The 23,824-nt window shown below is 43.0% G+C and overlaps 1 protein-coding gene across 1 annotated transcript in view; it reads left to right on the plus strand.

Moving 5' to 3' along the window:
- The first annotated feature begins 23,415 nt into the window (after positions 1–23,415).
- LOC310706929 (uncharacterized protein) overlaps positions 23,416–23,824 on the plus strand; it is a 65,256-nt gene continuing 64,847 nt past the window's right edge. Inside the window, exon 1 of the mRNA XM_083503309.1 lies at positions 23,416–23,600. The gene's annotated coding sequence lies outside the window, so the exon portion shown is untranslated. The remainder of the gene's footprint in view (positions 23,601–23,824) is intronic.

Genomic DNA, 23,824 nt, shown 5'->3' on the forward strand with positions numbered 1-23,824 from the left:
AGCCTAGTCCTGAAAGCCTGTGGAGTCTCTTGTGCCAAGTTAACTGTCAAAATTTTAGTGGAGAAGCTGGCATCCTTGATGGGAACAATCGAAGGAAAACCACTGAGGAAAATTATTTCCAAATAATCCTGCTGTTGGAATTCTCTAAAGCAGTTCATATTCCCTCACCCATCTGGCATTAACATTTCTGGCTGACCAGTAGCACTTACGATTTCCTGGATTACATTAGAACAAATGATGAAGGAATGAAGAAACCTTGGTAGATCAGACCTGGATTTTAAACACTAATGCCATTATTTACGGATTACACAACTGACAATAATTATTTTAAAAGTGTAGATTAAAGGTTTTCCAATTCCTCGTAAGTAACATGCAATGGAGCTTTTGTTCAGTTTCTGTGACATCCAAGTCTCTGCGTGGTTGCAGTTATCCACATACAAATAATTTGCATTCCTCCTCTCCTTGCTCTTGTTTTTATTTTGTGGGGCCAACAGGGCTGTGCTGTGATTCAGCTTGAAATTTCACAGGGCTAGAAAATTCACCCCAGTGATGAAAATGCAGTTCATTTCTCTTCCTCTCTTTGCTAGAGCAATACTGAATTGATGGCTCACTAGTCCTAATGACTTTAACATCAGAAAACATTTCCAGCCACTTCTGCCAACAGCTTCTACTTTCATAGTTAAGCAACCTAGGAGAAATATTTTGAATCTTTGGATACAAATGTGAAACAGAGGAAATGCTTATAAAACATAGCAAACTGAGTCTTTGAATGTTTTAGGTGACATATTTAACGCTGGAAACAGAGACATGGGTGGCACTGTGGTCTAAACCACTGAGCCTCTCAGGCTTGCTGTTCGTAAGGTCGGCAGTTCGAATTTGCACAGCAGGGTGAGCTCCTGTTGCTTTGTCCCAGCTCCTGCCAACCTAGCAGTTTGAAAGCGAGCAGATAAATAGGAATTGCCGCAACAGGAAGGCAAACAGCGTTTCCATGTGCTCTGGCTTCTGTCTCGGTGTCCCGTTGTGCCAGAAGCAGTTCAGTCATGCTGGCCACATGACCCGGAAAGCTGTCTGCAGACAAACGCCGGCTCCCTTGGCCTGAAGCAAGATGAGTGCCGCACCCCATAGCCAAATCTGACTGGACTTAACAGTCTGGAGGTCCTTTACCATTTTACTTACAACTAATCCAGAATGTGGCAGCTAGACTGGTGACTGGGAGTGGCCGCCGAGACCACATAACACCGGTCTTGAAAGACCTACATTGGCCAGTACATTTCCGAGCACAATTCAAAGTGTTGGTGCTGACCTTTAAAGCCCTAAACGGCCTCGGTCCAGTATACCTGAAGGAGCGTCTCCACCCCCATCGTTCTGCCCAGACACTGAGGTCCAGTGCCGAGGGCATTCTGGCGGTTCCCTCACTGCGAGAAGCCAAGTTACAGGGAACCAGGAAGAGGGCCTTCTTGGTAGTGGCACCTGCGCTGGGGAATGCCCTCCCACCAGATGTCAAAGAGAAAAACAACTACCAGACTTTTAGAAGACATCTGAAGGCAGCCCTCTTTAGGGAAGCTTTTAATGTTTGATGCATTACTGTATTTTAATATATTGTTGGAAGCCGCCCAGAGTGGCTGGGAGTGGCGGGGTATAAATAATAAGTAATAGTAATAATAATAATAATAATAATAATAATAATAATAATAATAATTGTTATTATTATTATTACATCAATCAATATGTCTTGTTGTGATTGCAGCTTCTATTACACACCCTCGAACACTTGCAAATGAGAACAGAGCCATTCTTGGGACCTTCTGATCGGCCGGCCCAAGAGGCTCAGTGGTTTAGGCCACAGTGCCGCACCTCGCGAATGGGTGTGGACAGCAGAAAGCAGGACATTCTGCCCCATGAAAAAGGCTAGAGTGGTTCTGAGCATGTGTAGAGTACCTTGCCCTTCTCACAAAGAAACTGCAGCTTGTCCAAACATATCTGAAATGGAGGCAGGGAGAGATTTTTTAGGCCAAAGGGCAAGAGTTCCCTGCAGGCTTCAATCATTTTCTTAGCAAGCAGTTTCCAAATGATAGACTTAAATGAAACAGAATAACAATGGGTTGTTTAAATTAAATTATGTACAAGGATGTCTTGGGTTTAATTTGAAATGTTTCTCTCAACATGTTGTAGGCATGGAATTAATTCTCATGCATAAAGAAAGAAAAAATAAAATTAACTATGATTTGTTTCTGTGGTGTGTGTGTTTTTTAAAAGAATACTTTGTCACAAAGAACAGGATAATGCAGAACACAGGCAACCGAATGGGGGCAGGAGAATGTAAAGAGTGAATTCTTCAAATAATCTATCCCAGCAGCAAAATGGAATTGTTCATAATGTGTATCAGAACAGTTAGCAGAAAAAGACATTCAACTTCCAAATTGATGGGGGTATTTGTGATTGTGTCTCAGGTCTTCAGTGCACCCTACCTGTAACTGAAGAGAGACAAAATTCAATTAAAGTTGGGTATTGTGCTTTCGTTGTTTGAATCTGCTGCCTCTTTGGACAAAATGGAGGAGTGTGGCTTTGGGAATGAAGTCAAAGTGTTGGAAGGTTACATAACGAAAATATATGATCTGTGTTCTTTTGCTTTCCTTTGATGTTTTCCTTTCCATGTTTCAAGTATGGAGAAATAATAAAATAATAATAAAAAGGGAGAAAACACACACCTGAGTTGATGTAGTCAGGTGAATGTGAGCAGAAACAGGAAAGCTGTTCCATTCATTCCCATACATAATAGGAGACTTCTGCAAAATAAAGTTATAACCAGTTATTGTCATTGATTCCGATTGCTCATTGTTCTTGGGGTTGCAATATAGTACTGAAGTTATCTAATATGCTGACTCCTTCGCACTGTTGGCATCAAAATCTGAATTTCCTGCGGTCAGAAATATGATACGCATCATTAAAAGATCTAAAGCAAAGGTGATATCCACGGAATGAATGAGGCACTTCAGTTTGCTCTTCTGCTCTTTCCATTAAGGCTGAAATAGCTCTACAATGGCAGTGAAAGATACATAAAACATTAATGGATGTTTGGAAAACCCTCCTGATTGGTTCACTGGGAGGGCTGTTCCATCAGATGCTACAGCCCTGAGGGATTTGTGCCCATTTTCATAACATTTAAATCTGGACCCTACCAGGAATTACTTTCTACCAAGGCGCACTAAAAAATATTAACCCCTAATTGCTGTATTTCCAAGTACTAAATATACAGAGCAGCGAGGGGGGAGAACTTCAGGCCTGGGAGCTGAATACAGCCCTCCAGCCCTCTCTCTCTGGCCCTTGATGCCTTCCCCAGGTTATACCTCATCCTGAACCATAGCCCTTTCCCCCAGCCCGACCCCTCACTACGCAGGAACATACCTTCTTTGAGTGTTTCTGCCTATCTGGACTGTGTCTTTGTTTTTGTTTTTTTTCATTAATATTTTATTAAGTTTCCTCAATAAAGAAATTCAAAAAGAATACAAAAACAGAAAAAAAATTGAAAAACAGAAAAATACAAAGTCAAAATACAAAAATACAAACATTAAGCACAAAAAAGAAGAAAATTAAAAACACATAAAGAAAAAAACAAAACTCCCCCTTTTTTTAACTCCTCTTTAGTTAACTTATTTTCCTGACTTCCTCACGCCTCCCTTTTTTGTATCCCTTTTTTAAAGTTGGTTCAGTTTATCTATTATCAATCCCATCTTGCATTTTACCTTGTTGCTAGAACCCCTTCAATTCATTTCAACGTCATCAACATTCAAAAATTTTACAATGTTTCTGTAAATAAGTTTTAAATTTCCTCCAATCTTCTTCCACCGACTCTTCTCCCTGGTCTTGGATTCTGCCAGTCATTTCCGCCATTTCCATATAGTCCAGGGGTCTGCAACCTTTAAGACAAAAAGAGCCACTTGGACCTGTTTTTGAAGAAAAATACCTGGGAGCCACAAAACTCGTCATTATAAAAATAACTTTTTTGTCACTTTTTTATTATTTCTTTGTTTGACCCCTCAGAATTACTCCTCCTCATAGAAATAAACGTTAAATTAACAAGTTACCTTTTTGTGTGTGTGTGTTCTTCACTCCCCTTCAAAACAGTGACCAGCGTACATGCCCCCTTTCAATGCAGTGACCAGTGTACATGCCCCTTACAATGTAGCGGGCGGGCGGGCGGGAAGGTGACGTCGGGACGGTGCGTGACTAACGCACACACTGCCCCCATGCAACGTCACAGCCAGTACAGCGCCCGCCACAGTGGGGAGTGTCGGGGCGCACAACGCTCCTCCTCCCCTCGCTAGTATCCGCCCCGGAGCCGTGGCAAAGGTGTAAAAGAGCCACATGCGGCTCCAGAGCCACGGGTTGCAGACACGTGATATAGTCCATTAATTGCATCTGCCATTCTTCCAGAGTGGGTAAATCTTGTGTCTTCCAGTGCTTTGCGATGAGAATTCTTGCTGCTGCTGTAGCATACATAAAGAACGTTCTATCCTTCTTTAACACCGTTTGGCCAACTATGCCCAGGACTCTTTGAACTCTTGTGCACCTGGATAGAGAACGGCAAAGAGCAGGAGAGTCTGTATATATACCAGTCTACTGTTGTCGTTGGCACTGAGAGACAATGGAGTGCACCTCCTGTGGTGATGTCAGATTGCTGGAGAATCACAGTACCTCCCTTGGGTGCAAAGATTACTGGGTAGATAACTGCTACCTCCCACATTCTTTTGGCTGCTTTGTTGTTGTTGTTATTGTTTAGTCGTTTAGTCGTGTCCAACTCTTCGTGACCCCATGGACCAGAGCATGCCAGGCACTCCTGTCTTCCACTGCCTCCCACAGTTTCGTCAAACTCATGCTGGTAGCTTTGAGAACACTGTCCAACCATCTCGTCCTCTGTCGTCCCCCTTCTCCTTGTGCCCTCCATCTTTCCCAACATCAGGGTCTTTTCCAGGGAGTCTTCTCTTCTCATGAGGTGGCCAAAGTATTGGAGCCTCAGCTTTAGGATCTGTCCTTCCAGTGAGCACTCAGGGCTGATTTCCTTAAGAATGGATAGGTTTGATCTTCTTGCAGTCCATGGGACTCTCAAGAGTCTCCTCCAGCACCATATGCAGAATTCATCATGCGAAAGGCTGGGCTGGATGAATCCCTAGCCGGAATTAAGATTGCTGGAAGAAAATCTCAGATATGCAGATGACACAACATTGATGGCAGAAAGTGAGGAGGAATTAAAGAACCTTTTAATGAGGGTGAAAGAGGAGAGCGCAAAATATGGTTTGAAGCTCAACATTTAAAAAATGAAGATCATGGCCACTGGTCCCATCACCTCCTGGCAAATAGAAGGGGAAGAAATGGAGGCAGTGAGAGATTTTACTTTCTTGGGCTCCATGATCACTGCAGACGGTGACAGCAGCCACAAAATTAAAAGAGGAGGGGGAGGGTCCCAAGATCTACCACAGACATCTCACAATCTACCTGTTGGGCATCCCTGTCCTAGATGGGCTCTGTTCCCAGGTTGATATGATACGATACGATACGATAATCTTTATTGTCATTGTCCCATCCAGAACAACAAAATTGAAAATATCTACATCAGACATTCAAAAACCAACAAGCCTGCTATCCCAGCTATCCCAGCCTGGTTAGCCCCCTAAAAACTCTGATACCCCATAATTAAATACAATATACTCCCATAGAGACTACCTTACACTGTGTCTAAAACCAAAATTCGCATTTGGATAGAAACTGTTTCTCAGGCGGCTAGTCCTAATCTTTATAACCTTGTTCCTTCTTCCAGAAGGCAGAAGCTGAAAGAGATCATTTCCTTGGTGCGCACTATCCTGCACTATCTCTGCAGCTTTCTTATGGCACCTGGAAGCATAGATTTGATCCAAGGTAGGAAGAGTGCACCCAATTATTCTCTCCGCAGTCTTTACAACCCTGGACAGCATTGTTTTTTCCCTGACCGTGCAGCTCCCAAACCACACACAGAGACCATAAGTTAATACACTGTCAACAGTACAATGGTAAAATGCCATCAACAGGTCCTTTGAGAGATTATTTTTCTGAAGGATTCTCATTCTGTGAGCCCCATCATAGGAAGTCCCAAACTCACTGGGGATACTCAGATACTCTCACCTGTTTGAGCCAGCCAGTTGAAGCCATTTTCCAGGGTGTGTCCACTGTCACATGCTGACAGCTACTAAGAGCCACAGGTGAGAGCTGAGAGCAGGGTAGAGACCAAAGGCGTACAAACTACCTGTGATGGCCTGGGATTCAGACTCAGAGGCTGAACCTGAGGAATCCCAGCCTGCACAGGAGTCCCCGCCTCCAGAACCAGCTGAGCCGGGGCTGGGGCCTGAGCCTGAAGGGTCCTCACCTCTACTGGATCCTCAGGTGCAGGCACCAGCTGAGTCTGCTCTGGCCCCTGAGGTGATGAAGGACCCATTGCCTTCAGGTGCTCCACTCTCTGCCCAGTCAGGGGAAGCTGAGGTTGCCTCTGGGTCCGGTAACCCTCCAGCCTCTCCTGAGCTGCAGAGGCTCAGGGCAGAGAGGCGGAGGGACCTAAGTTCCCGCAGGAGGAGTGCTCACCTCCAGGCCAGGAGAGGCGAGTCACCTGTGCACCGGGGCCGCCCTATGCCTCGGGGCATATAAAAGCCAGCCAGCCCCAGTCCCAGGTTGCAGGAGCAATGTTGTTGCTAGCCTGTTCCTGCCTGCACCTTGTCCTGCTCTTCTGCCGGAGTTCCTGACCCCACCTGACTCCCTGCCTTGGACCCCGCCTCGCCTTTGATGGACAGCCTCCATACCGGACCCTCGACCTTGGACTGGACTTGGACCTCGCCTCTCGGTTAGCCCCCAGAACCAGCACACTACCCCAGAAGGAGAAAAACGCACTGGTGGTTGTACCCCCTCCCTAATACCACATACACTGTACAAATATAAAATTGATAGATGTTGCTCCACCAACTCAGCTAAATATGACAAGAACACGTGGTGTATTGTTGAGGGAGCAGTAGTCATTTTTTAAGGAAGATGAAGTGAATTATCTGCACACTTATTAGAATGGCTTTCGAATCTAAGGCGCTTAAAAACTTAAATTCTGACACAACAGTCTCTGTGTTACTAACCATTTCCTGTAGTTTGAAAAGTTTAAATGTTTAAGAGGGATAACAAAGGAATGCCCTCATGCTTTCCAGTGTTGGGGATGGGTATTGATTTCCAAAGGGAAGAAAGAAATTGCTCACAATCTGTGATTGCCCACCTGCCAATATCCAGATCACTTGTATAGATCAAGTATATCTACGACATACACATTGCACTATATGAAGAATGGAAAAGTCTTGGCTCTCATTTTCATTTAGCAAGTGACCGCAAATGTAAATTTACAAAGAGCCATTGAAAAGAGATGCCCCTCTGCTATTTTCTTTCCAGGCTCTCAAAATTAAATGAAAAGGAGCTGAAACATTTGAAAAATCCTAACTTGAGTTCCCAAGACTGGCTAAAGTTTGCCACCTTGAGGCAAAAAAATAGTATCTTTTTTTAAGCATAGAATTTATAAGCAGAAGTGCTGCTCTCGTAAGAACTTTCTATAGTCTTCAAAAGAAAACGATAATGAAGATTTTCATCATTGTAGATTAAGACAATCTTTGTAAAAATGAGTGTAACTATGGGGGCAGCAGCCCCCCCATTAAGTAATTCCTGCCCACCCCCAACACAAATCCTGGCTACAACCACGTTTGTAAACTGGATGATGTTGTCTACTTGACTTGAAATATATCAGAGATTTTAATATCATCTTAGAATCATAAGAACTTAACTGATACCTGTGCACAAACAATTTCCATTTCTTCACATTGCCCCATCAATCACAACACTTTTGGGGAGCATGAACCAGACAAACCTCTCCACATTTGCACATCTTTTGAGTTTCTTTTGAGTTTCATAACAATTCACCAGCATTTTAGTTCAAGTACCACATAATATGGGCCGTAGGTGGCGCTGTGGGTTAAACCACAGAGCCTAGGGCTTGCCGATCAGAAGGTCGGCGGTTCGAATCCTTGTGACGGGCTGAGTTCCTGTTGCTCGGTCCCAGCTCCTGCCCACCTAGCAGTTCGAAAGCATGTCAAAGTGCAAGTAGATAAATAGGTACCACTCCGGCGGGAAGGTAAACAGCGTTTCCGTGCGCTGCTCTGGTTCGCCAGAAGCAGCTTAGTCATGCTGGCCACATGACCTGGAAGCTGTACGCCGGCTCCCTCAGCCAATAAAGCAAGATGAGTGCTGCAACCCCAGAGTCGTCCGCAACTGGACCTAACAGTCAGGGGTCTCTTTACCTTTACTGTCCTTCATCCACAGATCTCAGGGCAGTTTACAACATAAAATTACAATATGAAAAACTATAAAAGACATTTCCCAAAATAAAATGCATTTTTGTATTTTAGATTCAATAATGGACAGTAGAGGCATTTTTTTGCACACATGGAGTACTGCACTGAACAATTCAGAAAGTGTGATTTTTGAAGGACAGTTGCATTTCCTTTTCTGTATTGTTCAGGAAGTACCATTTAGGTAGGTTCACCTTTAAATGTGGACCGAACTGAATTTCTCACCAGTCTTTAAAGGAAGTGATAGGAAATAGCACTAAAAAGTGTTCGATAACAACAGGTTGATGCAGCAACATCAACAATAAAAACAACAACAAACAAACCAGCGACGACAACAATATTACTGAGATAGCCAGAAAGGGAAAAAAGTGCACCTGAGACAAGACGAGCCAGGACTCAACCCCCAGAAAAAGAAGCCCTGTACAGGGATATCTGTGGTGTTTGTTTTATTAGGCTTTTAGATTTGTTAGAACTTGGAAGCTGCCCATAGGGGGATGAGGCAACCCAGTACAAATAATAAAATCATTATCAATTATTATTGTGTGTCCCCCCCCCCCATTCTCCTTCCCTTAAGGGGCCCCCGTTCACCCCCATGTGGGCAGGCAGCTCTGCAATCCAGGCCCTGTCCTGAAAAGCCCAAATTTATTTATTTTATATAAATTTATGTAATTGGATTTCAAATTTACAAACAATCATGAAGCAACCAGAAAAGAGATTTTTAATATATATATCTATAAATTTATTTAATTTTCTAATTTTCAAAAGATCATCAAGAAAAGCCCAACTTTATTAGTTGGGACATGCTCTGGGAGCCCACAAACCACATGAGATGGCCTTTGCACCTCCCTTTGGGCTCAAGAGGAGACGTGAGGACATTGGATAGGCTGCTTCGGCAAGGAGTGCAGATAAAGTGCCTCTGGCACTGGAGGCTCCATCAAGGAGTAGCCAAGACCAAGGATCTCTGCCGAATGGGGAGCAAGTAAGCCACGGACAGGGACCCCCTTTTCCCGAGGGAGGGCAGAGAGAACGCGTTGGACTCTGGGTAGGCGATGTGGTCAGCAGCCCAGGTGAGGACCCCTCCCCCCCAAAAAGGGCACAGGTGATTCTGCGGCAATGGCCCCGAAGGCATGAAGACGGGCCCTTCTCCATGGGAACAAGCAGGGAGGGGAAAGAGGAGTACCTATCTATCTATCTATCTATCTATCTATCTATCTATGGGTGAGTCCATATCAGAGTCTGTATATCTATGTATTGGTCTGTATATGTGTAGGTGTGTCTCTGTGTGTGTTCCTATCTCCGTACCAGGTATATGTGTGTGTCCATTTTATTTTATTTTTAGTTTTTTTTATTTTAAAAGATTGCTTTATTTCTATTTTTGTTTTTTTGTTTTTATAATTTGTATCTTATGTTTTTCTTTATTCTCCTTTGTGAAAATTAATAAAAAGCATTTTTTTTAAAAAAAATGTGTGTGCGTATTTGTGTGTGTGTGTGTGTGTTTACATCTGTGTGCATCTATGTTTGTACATCTCTGCAATGGCCGGCCCCTGCTTTGGGGACTTCTGTTCCACGACAGATCACCACCCTTTTTTTAAAAAAAGAAAATAGCATATCAGATCTGGATAAAAGGACTGTGTTGGCTGTCCAAGTTCCTTGGAGCCAAGAAACATGCCTGATGCCCGGTGCCTTTTTTCTGGGGGTACGCATACGCCTAAACATTTTGTGAATCTTTGCACTTTTGCCCACTTACTGTATTTACTTTTCCAGATCTGAACTATAAAATGGTGATTTTCTTGAGTCAAAATGAGAGTAATCCCTAAACATTTTTTTTAGGGAAAAAAGCACTGCTGATGTCTATAGTTTCTGATGTCAAAAGATGCCTGCCTTGTAGAGGGTTGAACTAGATCAGGCATCTCCAACCTGTGACCCTCCAGGTGTTTTTGACTACAACTCCCATGATCCCTAGCGAACAGGACCAGTGGTCAGGGATGATGGGAATTGTAGTCCAAAACATCAGGAGGGCCAAAGGTTGGGGATGCCTGAACTAGATGACCCTGACCCATCATTCTAGCAACATCCTCGCCAGGTCCTTTTCTGGAGATGAGATGCGGGAAGAAAGGAAGCTCTTCCACCGAGGCAGCTCCTGCGCTAGTGACTCTCCAGCTTTGGGATGGGCGAAAGAGGCTGGCCGGCGCCATTTTAGGAGAGGCAGAAAGAACAGGCGGAAGCGGAAACTGCGCTGCCGCCATGTTGGGCCCGAGGGCGCCATCTTAGGAGAGGCACAAAGGGCGACCGGAAGCGGAAATGGTGCTGCCGCCATGTTGGGCCCGAAGGCGCCATCTTAGAAGAGGCACAAAGGGCGGCTGGAAGCGGAAATGGCCTGAGCCCGAAGGCGCCATCTTAGGAGAGGCACAAAAGGCGGCCGGAAGCGGAAATGGTGCTGCCGCCATGCTGGGCCCGAGGGCGCCATCTTAGGAGAGGCACAAACGGCAGCCGGAAGCGGAAATGGCCTGAGCCCGAAGGCGCCATCTTAGGAGAGGCAAGTGCTCTCAGTAAGTGCTGCCTTCCTGGCACTTCTGAGCTCTCCTCTCTCTTTGCAGGGAAGGGTGCGAGTCCCGGGTGCTTCAGCTTCGTGGAAGGGGAGAAGCCCCCTCCAAAAAAAACCCCTTCAGGGAAGAGCCCTTTGGGAGTGACAGGGAGGAAATCTTCCCTGGCTCCCTGCCAGGGAGGATCAGGGTTGAAATGGCAGGTGTGAAAAATGCAAGTCTGAAAATTTCTGAATGTTGATGACATTGAAATGAACTGTGGGGGTTCTAGCAACAAGGTAGAATTTAAGATTAAACTAACAATAGATAAACTAAGAGCTATGAACTTGCTGAACCAACTTTTAAAAGGGATACAAGAACGGGGGATGTGAGGAAGAAAATATGTGAATTTAAGATATAAAATTAAGAAAGAGGGAATTTTCGTGTTTTTCCTATACGTACTTTTTCTTTTTTACTATTAGTTTTTTAATGTTTGTATTTTTGTGTTTAATGTTTGTATTGTTGTATTTTGTAGTATGTATGTTGTGTTTTTATATTTCTCTTGTCCCTGTCTTTGTATTTTTCCTTTTATATTGTGTATTGTTAAAACTTAAAAAATATATATAAAAAAAAGAAAAAAAGAAAAATGCAAGTTTGGTAGGATTGCACCATTTCACAACAGAGCCATCGGTTTAAACAGAGTAAAAAGGAAAGGCGTGAAATAAAATCCTGGAATGGGGTCCCGCGGGGTCATCTAGTCTGACCCCCCGCGATGCAAGAGTCTCAGCAAAAGCATCCGGGGCAGATGGCTGTCCAGCCTCTGCTTCAAAACCTCCCAGGAATGAGAGTCCGCAAAATGGGCAGGTTGAATGCTTAAATTGTGGGGAAAGAGCCAGTTTTTTTTCAGATATTTTGGGGGGCTAAGTGAACCCCTCAGGTGACCACATCGAATTGGGCTGGGAAATGAATTGGCCAAGGCGGTGGCTGTTTTCAAAGAGTGTTCTCCAGGGTGGTGGGGGGGGGAATTCAGTGGGGAGGAGGAGACCCATGGCTGCCATCATGAGATGTCTAAATGCAACTAAGAATCAGCACTCTCTGGCACTAAAAATTTTCTGCTGTACCATTTCGACCCCCTTGCAAAGCGCTTCCTTGCCAGGGTACCTGGAGTGGGAGAGGCACTCACAGGGACACCTTTTAATTTTCCAAATAACTTTTGGACTTTCACATTGACATTGCATCCATGTTTAGGCCTTTGGATGTTTCTGCTCGTTAATTGTTTCAATTTAAATGTTGCTGTTTAATTCAAATGCTTTAAATTGTTTTATTATTTCTAGCAAGCCGCTGACAGGTTTTATTGCCATCAAGTGTCAAATACATTTTCTTAAGAAGAAATAAATAAATCCTACCCCACATGTGGGTTTTTTAAAAAAAGAAAGAAAGAAACCTCTTTTTTGAGGATCGCGTGCCATAGGGACTCCTTGCTCAGCCAAAGTGTGAAATAAATGACTGCTTTTTTTGGCTACTTGTGCCCAGAAAAGGTAAACGAGACTGAAATAAAGCAGGAATTGAGAAGGACTGGCAGAACTGTTGGGCCCTGGGGTTCACTCCGTGGTTTGGGGAGATGTTGATTTCTTGGCCAAAGGAAAAGAAGCCTGTTGCAATTCACACCCGCTTATTAATTGAAGCCTCCTAAAATTAAAATTGTACTCAGCCATGAGAAGGTTTCCCCTCACACACTGTTTTAATTCTACCAATGCCCAGGCCTTTTACAACGTAGGCTTCAGAGTTGTTAAGCGAGCAGAAGGAGAGAGTTGCTCTTGCTCGCCAATCTTTACCCAACTGCGTCCCCAACTCCGTACTTCTGTTAGAAGCTGGTGAATGCCCAATTTCAACTAAAGCGTGGTGGGCTGTCCTAAAACACCGGCTCAGGATTTCAGTGTTTGATCTAGGGAAGGGTTTGTACCAACACCTGACCAATGAGGAATTTGTCAGCAAATGGCAGAAAACCATGGCTAAAAAAGCCACCTCTATTGATCTGTCTCCCCCCAACTGTATTACCTGGGTTATGAAGGCGCCCAAAAAATGTTAAAGCAAAGATTATGGGATAATGCACACAGTGACTTGTGATCTCGATCACACACAGTCTGTAGTCCGCTGGCAGTAGGAGTACAATATGGGTATGTCTTTAAGTTAACATCTTACATTAAAAACCTGACAGTACCAAACTATCGAAGGCTTTTCACCAAAGCCAGACTAAACGTCTTTCCTTCTTCAGTGTTGGATGGCAGGTTGAGAGGAGTTCCCTACCAGGACAGACTTTGCTCGTGTGCTCAAGACATCGATTCCATAAAACATATTTTATTGCATTGTGCAAAATATGAGCAAGCCAGGGCTGAACTGATACTACCCTTGCTGGTACCTTTCCCAGGAAAATCGGAGGCTCCCTGTGTCAGGTTCCTACTGGAAGACCAGACAAATGCTAGAACATTAGCAGTGGCAAAGCTTTTATCGGTGGTTGCAAGAACAAATAATCCCTATATTCTGAACAAAATGCTTGTTTAACCTGGAGGTAGGCTGTATGAATTGTGTATTGCTTTGTAATGATTTGTTGGGTGTCTGGACCGTAATAAAGATTGATTGATTGATATTTTATTAATAATAACATCCTCAAGGTCCCAGGTTTGATTATTTGATTGTTGTTAGCCGCCCTGAGCCCGGCTTCGGCTGGGGAGGGCGGGATATAAATAAAATTAATTTATTATTATTATTATTATTATTATTATTATTATTATTATTATTATTATTATTATATTTATTAAATTTATATGCTGCTGTTCATCATAAGATCACAGGGTTGTTCACTGAGTGAAATACTGGTGGGCTTCCCAGAAGAGGCACCTGCTTAGCCTTGGTGAGAACAGCAGGCTGGACTAACTAGAGGGCTTTTGGCCAGATCCTGTGGGATTCCTCTTACATTCGGATACCCAAATGAGTCAGAATCTCTTTTCTTATATCTTGAAACCATCTATTTGGGACCCATCCTCTGGAGCAGGAGAAAGCAAGGAACATCAACAATATGCAGCCTGGACACAAATTGCTCAGCATTAACGGTGACTTCATCAGCGTTGCCCAACAGCTCTCGGCGCTCTCCTCAGATGTGATGTCAAGAAGCTATTCCAACACCTTGGCCAATGACTTAACACCTCGCAGATCTTGGAACATTGTTGGGCAATGGGTGTGCATTTTATGGTCTTGAAAGACAAGTTGGACTCATTTGCTGGGTCACTGAAGGAAAACAACACTGTTGCAATCTTTACACGCATACTAATTAAAGTTTTGCTCATCTTTGCTCTCAGGAAGCCAACAAGTGATCCGAGGGAATCCCTTGGTCTTCTGCCAAGTTCTTTCTGTCCTAATGAGATGTGCCAGCAAATCCTACAAAGCAAATACATTATTCTGTTATAACAAAAGAGAAGGCTTATAGATATTTTTAGAACAGATTTACTTTACTCATTTACTCATCTGTGAATAAGACCAGGCCAGTTTTTTACCAGGCCGCCAGATGAAGGATAATATAAGGAATGTAATTGATATAATAGAATATCTGAAGGTCAGAAATGACAAGCAAGCGGCATTGATGTTTATAGACTCAGAGAAGGCCTTTGACAATGTTTCATGGACTTTTATGAAAAACAACTTCGGAGAGTCATTCCTTAGAGGAATTGACGCAATTTATTCCAACCAACAGGCTATGCTGATAGTAAATATTGTAATAACAGAAAAATGCAAAATAACGAAGGGGATGGGACAGGGATGCCCCCTGTTACCATTATTGTTTATTTTAGTTGTAGAGACCTTGGCTAGAAGTATAAGATCAGAGGAAGAAATAAAAGGGATAAAAGCAGGTTACAAAGCATATACACTTAAGGCATTTGCAGATGACCTTGTGGTAACTTTCGAAGACCCTATGGCTAGTATACCAAGGGTCTTGGATCAGATCCTCAAGTTTGGAGAAATAGCAGGTTTAAATTAAATAAAAGTAGAACGAAAGTATTGGTGAAAAATGTGACTGAGCAATATAAAAAAGACTTAACAGAATTGAGAACTGAAAAGAAAAGTAAATATTTAGTATGGATAACAGCTAAGAATATGAATATTTTTAAGGATAACTATAATAAAGCGAGATGAGCGCCGCAACCCCAGAGTTGGTCACGAGTGGACCTAATGGTCAGGGGTCCCTTTACCTTTACCTTTTATACAAAAGCCTAGAGACAAATAAAGAAAAACTTAGAGGTGTGGAGAAGGGTGAACTTATCATTATTGGGAAGGATATCGGTAATTAAAATGAATGTACTACCCAAAATGTTATTTTTATTTTAATCAATACCCTTGATCAGCAATGCAGGACACTTCAGAGAATGGCAAAAAGATACTACTAGATTTGTCTGGCAGGAGAAGAAGGCAAGAATAAAATATAAATTGCTGGTAGATTCTAAGGACAGAGGCGGATTCTCCTACCAGATCTAAGTTTATATTATGACGCATCCTGTCTATGCTTGCTAAGGGGATGGATATTATTAAAAAAACCTGATGTTTTAGACCTTGAAGATCATGCTAATAGATATGGTTTGCATGCATATTTGTGGTATGAGAAGGTTAAAGTACATAGAGATTTCTTAAATCATGTAGTAAGAAAATTGTTTTACAAAGTTTGGGGGAAATATAAAAATCTACTAGAACAAAAAACACCGTGGTGGCTCTCCCCACTAGAAGTGATATCTAAAAAACAAAACAAAAAAACTGAATATGAGAAATGACTGGGCAACATATAAAGAGCTGTTGATGGAAGCAGAACACCGATCAAAATTGAAGAGGTTTGAGGATATAAGAGAATTATTAACTGACTGGTTACAATACCATCAATTAAATGATATATTTAAGATGCACAAGAAGAATAGTTTTTTTTTTAAATGAAGCCTCTAAATTTGAAAAAGAGCTGTTAAAGAACAAAACATAATTACTCTCAAAAATGTATAAACTAATGCTAGAATGGCAAACAAAAGATGAACAGGTCAAATCAATAATGACACACTGGGCAAGAGACTTTGGGTATAGTGTACTACTTACAGCATGGGAGAAGTTATGTTATAGCATGTTACACTTTGAAAGAACACTATATGAAAATGGTGTACCCTTGGTACCGTATTTAACTCCCAGTAAATTAGCAAAATGTATAAAACTGGGTCAAATATATGTTGGAAATGTAAGGGAAAAGAAGGCATCTTTTATCATATGTGATGGACATGTAAGGTAGTAAAAGAATTTTGGGAAATGATATATAATGAATTGAAAAAAATGTTTAAGATAACCTTTTCTAAAAAACAAACAAACAAAAACAACCTGAAGCTTTTCTTTTAGGAATTCTAGGTGCCGAAATCCTAATAGAGCAGAAAAGACTATGTATGCGACCACAGCTGCTCGGATGTTAATGGCCCAGAGATGGAAAGAATACATTCCCCACCAGAGAAGAATGGCAGGTTAAGATGATGGATTATACTAAAATGGCAAAAGTAACAGGAAGAGTCAGAAACCAGGAGGACCAAATTTTTAATAAGGAATGGGGGAAATCTATAATTTATCTTAAAAACCATTGCAAACAGCTAAAATCATTAGTAGGATTGGAATAACACTTGTAGTTTAAGGTTGAATTTTGGATATAATGGAGATGTCAAAGATTTGGATTATTATAAAAGATGGAGGAGGAAGTGCTTAACAAAAGGACCCACAAATGGGAGGTGGGAAGTTCAGGAGATCCTTGGGAATCTTGTTTTTTATGTTGGATATTGGATTGTAAAACTTTAAACTGAAAAACTAAATTTTTTATTTTTGAAAAGATATATGGAAATAAATGTTTCCTGAAAAAATTAAAATGTAATGTTCCATCTGAACAGATCAGCTGGAGAAGCTACAGTGGTGCCCCGCAAGACGAATGCCTCGCAAGACGGAAAACTCGCCATATGAAAGAGTTTTCCGTTTTGGAGGTGCTTCGCAAAACGAATCTCCTATGGGCTTGCTTCTCAAGACGACAATGTCTTGCGAGTTCCTGCTGGTTCCCCCCCTTTTTTTCTAAGCCGCTTATCAGCTGATCCGATAAGCCGCTAAAAGCCGCTAAAAGCGCTAATCCGCTAATCCGTCAATGGGCTTGCTTCGCAAGAAGAAAAAACCGCTAGACAAAGAGAATCACAGAACGGATTCTTTTCGTCTTGCGAGGCACCACTGTATTATGAAGGATTCCCATGGAGAGAAGGGAGTACTACCCATAAACCCTTCTTCCTTTACAGCAGATCACCCAGCATGCAAAGTGCATGGAAGCACACCACCAAAGGAGAACGTGGAGGCGAAGTGCAGCATTAATCCATCCTCCATGTGCACAAACTTCAGCATGGAGAGCCCATGTGTAGCAGCATTAAAAAGATAAAGGTAAAGGACTCCTGACAGTTAAGTCTAGTTGCAAAAGACTCTGGGGTTGTGGCGCTCATCTCGCTTTACTGGCCGAGGGAGCTGACGTTTGTCCGCAGACCGTTTTTCCGGGTCTTGTAACCAGCATGACTAAGCCGCTTCCGGTGAAACCAGAGCAGTGCACGGAAACACCGTTTACCTTCCCACCGGAGCGGTACCTATTTATCTACTTGCACTTTGACGTGCTTTCGAACTGCTAGGTTGGCAGGAGCAGGGACCGAGCAACAGGAGCTCACCCTGTTACAGGGATTCGAACCGCCGACCTTCTGATCAGCAAGCTCTAGGCTCAGTGGTTTAGACCACAGCGCCACCCGCGGTCCCCGAAGCAGCATTAAATCAGCTTAAATCCAAGTGCTTTGGCTTAGCAAAGGTTCAGACCAGGTGAACTCCTGCTTGACTCAGTATGTCACAACAGAGCTGATTAAATGCACATCTAAGAGCTCTCATAGAGTGAACTTCATCCACTGCAGATGGAAGCATAGCTCTGCCCCAATCCTTTCTGCACATCCCTATTTTCAGCTAGAGCAGACTTCAAAATTTCCACAAGAGAAAATTCCTGAGAAATGTAGAGGGAAGCCACCCCTGATTAAGTGAGTCTCACAAACATGCCTACATTTATGACTTCGTTGCCCTTAAAGCATAGTTCAAAGAAAAGTTGGGGATTTTTCTAGACGTTCCTTAGAACATCTGACAAATGGAAAGTTAAAACAGCAGAATATCTCAGGAAAGGGAAGCGTACATGTCCCTAGAAGCTTTGGCTCAGTCCCCCTTCTCTGCAAGGCACAAATCTAAAAAGTTCTGTACATGGTGAATAGGGATGGGCAAATTTGTCAATTTCCGTAATGGACACCATCTTTTGAATCTAGAAAAATGGAGCCAGATGGGACAACACAGAAAGTAAACAATAAAATGTAATGACCTAGTGCACTTTGGTCTTGGGGTGAACTGTGTTAACGTGTCTTATTTTTGCAACTAATGGCACTAAGAAGCAGTTAGCTCAATATTTTTAAAGTTTGTCCTATTATCACAGAATTCTCCATCCAAGTAATGTATATATTTGGGGAAAGTGTGAATAAAAACGAGTATATTTATGAAAGTAGCATTATATTAGGGAAAAATTATTTGTAAAAATGTGTTTATTAGGGGAAATTACATACAAAAAAAAGTACATAAGGAGAAATAATTTTCACTAAATTCACAACTGATGTGGAAATGGGGAGAACTGAACTAAATATTAGAAAAATGAGAAACTGAAATAAACCAAAACTGACTATATGGAGATGGAGCTAGAACAGAATAGGGATGGAACAATCTCATTTTTCCAATCTTAAATTTGGTTCTCCACCTTTTTGCAGCAATTTGCAAATTTTCTTTTTAAAAATCCCTATGGAAATTCTGCAACAGTTTAGTGTGACTATTACTGCTAATTTCTCCAAATAAACACTTTTGTATGTAGTTTTGACCAGTGCATACATGTTTACAAACAATTGAGATATATGCATTTTTGTAAACATTTGTGAGTTGGGGAATTGCATTGCAAAATTCAGACAAGTGTGGTTATTGAAGGATGACTGTATTCTGGTTATCTTATTGTTTTAGAAAGTGTGAATTTAATGAATTCAGCTTTAAATATGAACAGAATCCAAATTCTGCCCCATCACTAGTGCAGAATGAGACAGCTAGTCTGTTAAGTGGTGTATCTTAAGGGATGTAACTCCTAATTATACAAGACAAATTAATGCATAGATTAATTGTAGATAAAGCTATCGAGGTAGTCGGAGCCCACAAAGAATCCAAAAAGCAAATGCAAGCAACATACAGGTTATACACACTATAAAACAAGGCAGGGTATTAGCCACAGAAGCGCAAAAAGATGCATATGTTACAACATACAAGAAAAATTGAATGTCCAGCGCTAGAGTTGATATGCAGGAAGTGTCAGAAAGAAAATACCTGCACAAGAGCATGCAGCTCATTTACCTTATTCAAAGAGAAAGTAAAGCAAAGGGCATGTAATGCCATACAGTAAAGCATTTCTAAGATGATGTCAGTGACTCAGCTGCAACACTATGCCTATTTACAACACGTAAGCAGGAATTCAGAAAGGGGAGATATTTGTTACAATTCACAGAGAAAACAAGGAAGTAACGATGATGTTTAAGACAGGTACTGTATAAAAAGCAAACTCACCAGTAAGAGAGAATACATGAGAACAGCCACAAACATGGAATCTTGTCTCTATCAGATAAACTAATGGGAAACAGCACCAAATATACCATTCATAACATAGTGTTTCAGAAAAAATGGTCCTCCACATAGGCATCTTCCAAAGAAAAGTGCACAAAATCTTAGAAAAGACTGGATGATATCACTGACTTCTTACTACACATAAATTCCAGCAAGTCTCACTATCAAGATAAACAGAGAGACAATGTTAAGTCAAATGCTAATAAAATAGAAACTTCTGTGGAACAGGTGATAATACTTTTATTCATTCTAGAATTGGAAGCACTATGCCAGACACAAAGTAGAAGTAGGTTTTTGTTTGTTTTTAAAGGCACGCTAAAGGTACTGTCCACCCACCTGGAACTTATCCTAGGGATTATGACCTATTTGCCAAGAGTCACACCCAGATTGGTAGCCCTGACAGAATAACAGCAGGCCTGTCCAGTTACACAGTAGAAAGCTTAAATCTGTTAAAAAAGTAAAGGAAACATTTTGTCCCCAAAAGTCACAAATCATGAGAAGATGAATCAGAGCAAAAGAGAAGAGAGATGAAAAACACAAAATACCTGTAGGGACAGAAATGCAAGATCACCTACAACTCTTGGAAGATACTTCAAAGGGAGATGCAAAGTTCCTAATGGGACGACACCTCAAGTCATAAATAGTATACAGAACGTAACAATGTTAAAGCACAATCTAATACATCACATGTATATGGATACATCAATGTATCCATTCTGAAGGAAATCAGCCCTGAGTGCTCACTGGAAGGACAGATCGTGAAGCTGAGGCTCCAATACTTTGGCTACCTCATGAGAAGAGAAGACTCCCTGGAAAAGACCCTGATGTTGGGAAAGATGGAGGGCACAAGGAGAAGGGGACGACAGAGGACGAGATGGTTGGACACTGTTCTCGAAGCTACAAACATGAGTCTGACCAAACTGCGGGAGGCAGTGGAAGACAGGGGGGCCTGGCATGCTCTGGTCCATGGGGTCACGAAGAGTCGGACACGACTAAACGACTTGTTTACCGGCAAGCCACTCCAGTATCCCTGCCAAGAAAACTCCATGGACTAAACGACTAAACAAAAACAAAATACATCACACTTAAATGTCAGAAAACAGAGGTGACTCTGGTGCCTTAGAACCAGAAGACAATGGTCAGAACCCCCATTGGAACCATACAAGGAGCAAAGGTACACTCCATAAGCACAGGTAATATCTTTTTTAGACAACACAGCAATTAAGTAGAAGCCCTAAAAGGTAAAGGTACCCCTGACTGTTAGGTCCAGTCGTGGACGACTCTGGGGTTGCAGCGCTCATCTTGCTCTATAGGCCAAGGGAGCCGGCATTTGTCTGTAGACAGTTTACGGGTCATATGGCCAGCATGACTAAGCCGCTTCTGGCAAAACCAGAGCAGTGCATGGAAACGCCGTTTACCTTCCTGCCGGAGTGGTACCTATTTATCTACTTGCACTTTGACATGCTTTCGAACTGCTAGGTGGGCAGGAGCAGGGACCAAACAATGGGAGCTCACCCCATCGCAGGGATTCGAACTGCTGACCTTCCAATCGGCAAGCCCTAGGCTCAGTGGTTTAGACCACAAGGTCCCTAATTGAAGCCCTATACATTCCAAATAAGGGAGATATTTCAAGCCCCAAAATTGAAGGACTAGGATACAAACGGCTAATGTAAACAGAGACACCACCAGAAACATGTTGCCCCTTTCCTGTTAATAGAGACATGTATGCCGCACAGTGAATTAATAGTACTCTATCTCCTCAAGTGCCATCCAGACTCCCTGCTCTTCCATTGGCTATCTGTGATCAAGAGCTGCATTCCACTGTTAATAAAAACCAGTTGCCATTACAGACACACAGGTAGAGTCTGGCAAAGCCACTTCCGACGTAGAAGGAGGTGGGGTTGCGGGCTTCACCCTCCCACCATGCGCGCGGGGGCTGGCTCTCAGCCTCCGTGAGATTGAGGGAATCCCGATCGCATCATCCCCTGGCCAGCCAATCAGCTGGCCTGGGGGATGTGGCCTGCTCTGTTTAACACAGGGGCGGTCTGGGATATCCCTCTTTGCCACTTCCAGCTGCTCCAGTTTCCCACCCTCCCACCCTTTAAGGTTTTTTCGTCTTTGACCTTGCTATGGACCTCGGCTGGTCGCCGTTAAGGGGCCTGGTAGGAATTTTTCCACTTGGCAAATTGGCACCAGCCACTTGGTTTTCCGCCTACCTCGTAGCAAATCATCACAACTTCCTTGGTATTGGCGGTTAGGCATTGGTATTGGTATTGTTACGTAGATGGAAGGGGGTGAGGAAGCGCCATCACCTCCCCCAAATATTGAAGGGTAGTCCGATAAAGGATTCTGGGGGGCGTGGCCCTGTCCAAAGCCTATGGAGGTGAGGACCTAAGGCACTCCCCCGAGCGGAACCCTGGGGGAGTTCCTAGTTGATGTGCATCAGCAGGACTCCCCCTACTGGGGGTTAACCCTTCCCAGACTTCAAGCGAACAGGCTGAAGCAGGATAGTCGGTTAGGACCAATGCCTAAGCCAATACCACTCATCACCTGTAATAACCAATAAAGTTGTGGCCATATTTAGCCCATTAACCTTAAATATCAGTGCCATGTGTCTTTATTTCCACTGGGGGGAGGTGGGAACTCGTCACGCAATGAAGACCCCTTGGAGGAATTAATTAACAGCATCTCGGTAATTGCTGCCACCGTGTCTCTGGGTCCTTGCTGGCATCAGGATCTCGCTGCTGCTGGATGCCATACACAGTTCTTAAAGTGATGCAAAGGGTGGGTCACCCAGATACCTTCACAACCCACTCCTTCACTAAGTAGAACAAGGGAGGAAAGTTTCATGCCACCCTAACTTGTTCCTTACTATGGGATGGCAGGGACAGGAAGGCACCCCCTTCCTGTTTTAATTCTCTATAAGGACCAGGCATAATGCATGAGAAGTTATGCAAGCCCAAGCCAATTGAGATGAATTAGAAGAGTACTCCCAAGCAGATCCTGATTATTTTAGTGGGACATTTTCATGTAAACTTCCCAGTAGATTGATGGGAAGGTGAGACTGCTGTTTGGATTTTCCTGCCCAGGCACCAATATTTTTAAAATCAAACCCAGTGAAAGCACATGTGTGTGTAACTGTGTGTGTGTGTGTGTGTGTGTGAGAGAGAGAGAGAGAGAGAGAGAGAGAGAGAGAGAGAGAGAGAGGGGCAGGCTTTGTAAACCAGGCATGGCCAAACTTGGCCCTCTAGCTGTTTTGGGACTACAATTCCCATCATCCCTGACCACTGGTCCTGTTAGCTAGGGATGATGTAGTCCCAAAACATCTGGAGGACCAAGTTTGGCCATGTCTGTACTAAACAGACATCTATGAGTATCTCTCCTTCATTGTTCCTATTTAAGGAGAAGCAGCATACTTCATTTTTGCTTGATGCTTCTTTGGCAAGTGCTATGTACATCGATGGCACTATACTGATCAATAATAACAATCCGGAAATCTCTTACAAAGAGGCATCTCATGGACTCCTCCCTGCAAAGTATTGGTGTGTTTCAGTTTCCACTCAACTGAGAGATAGAAGTCAGTGATCTCTGACTTGCCTCCGCTGCTTTTCTTTGTGCTCTGTTTCCCTCCCTCCTCTCCCCACCTGGCTTAGGAGTCTCTGTTTCCTCACTAGACTCTGTACTCTGAAGCAGACCAATCAGCTTGTAGCTCTCCTAACTTCCTGTCTTTCCCAGCTCAGGAAGGTGTGTTCATTTGTACTCACCTGAACAAGTTAGACACAGACAAAAATACCTCCAGCCTCGGGGAAACCAGGAGAAAAAACTTTAGCCTGGCCCCAGGAGCAGCAGCGAGGATCCACACCAGATCTACGGGAAAAGACCCTTTTAAAGTTCAAGATGTGACACCAGTCAGGTAAGGGAATTTGATCTTGTCTCTAAGCTACGATACAAGGAGGGAAAGTCTGCTCTGTTGCAACATTCCTGGGAGAAGAATAGGAGAGAAAGAGAAAGAGGGAGAGAGGCTCCCGTGGGGCCTTGTACAGGAATTCCAGCTGAGCTGTGTCACATTTAATCAAGACTGTAATGGGGTCTGACAGGCAATTTCGGGAGAAGAAAAGGACCCACCATTTTAAAATG

This window comes from Podarcis liolepis, assembly GCF_965112155.1.
Source record: "Podarcis liolepis genome assembly, chromosome: 5".
In the NCBI taxonomy this organism is placed as follows: Eukaryota; Metazoa; Chordata; class Lepidosauria; order Squamata; family Lacertidae; genus Podarcis; species Podarcis liolepis.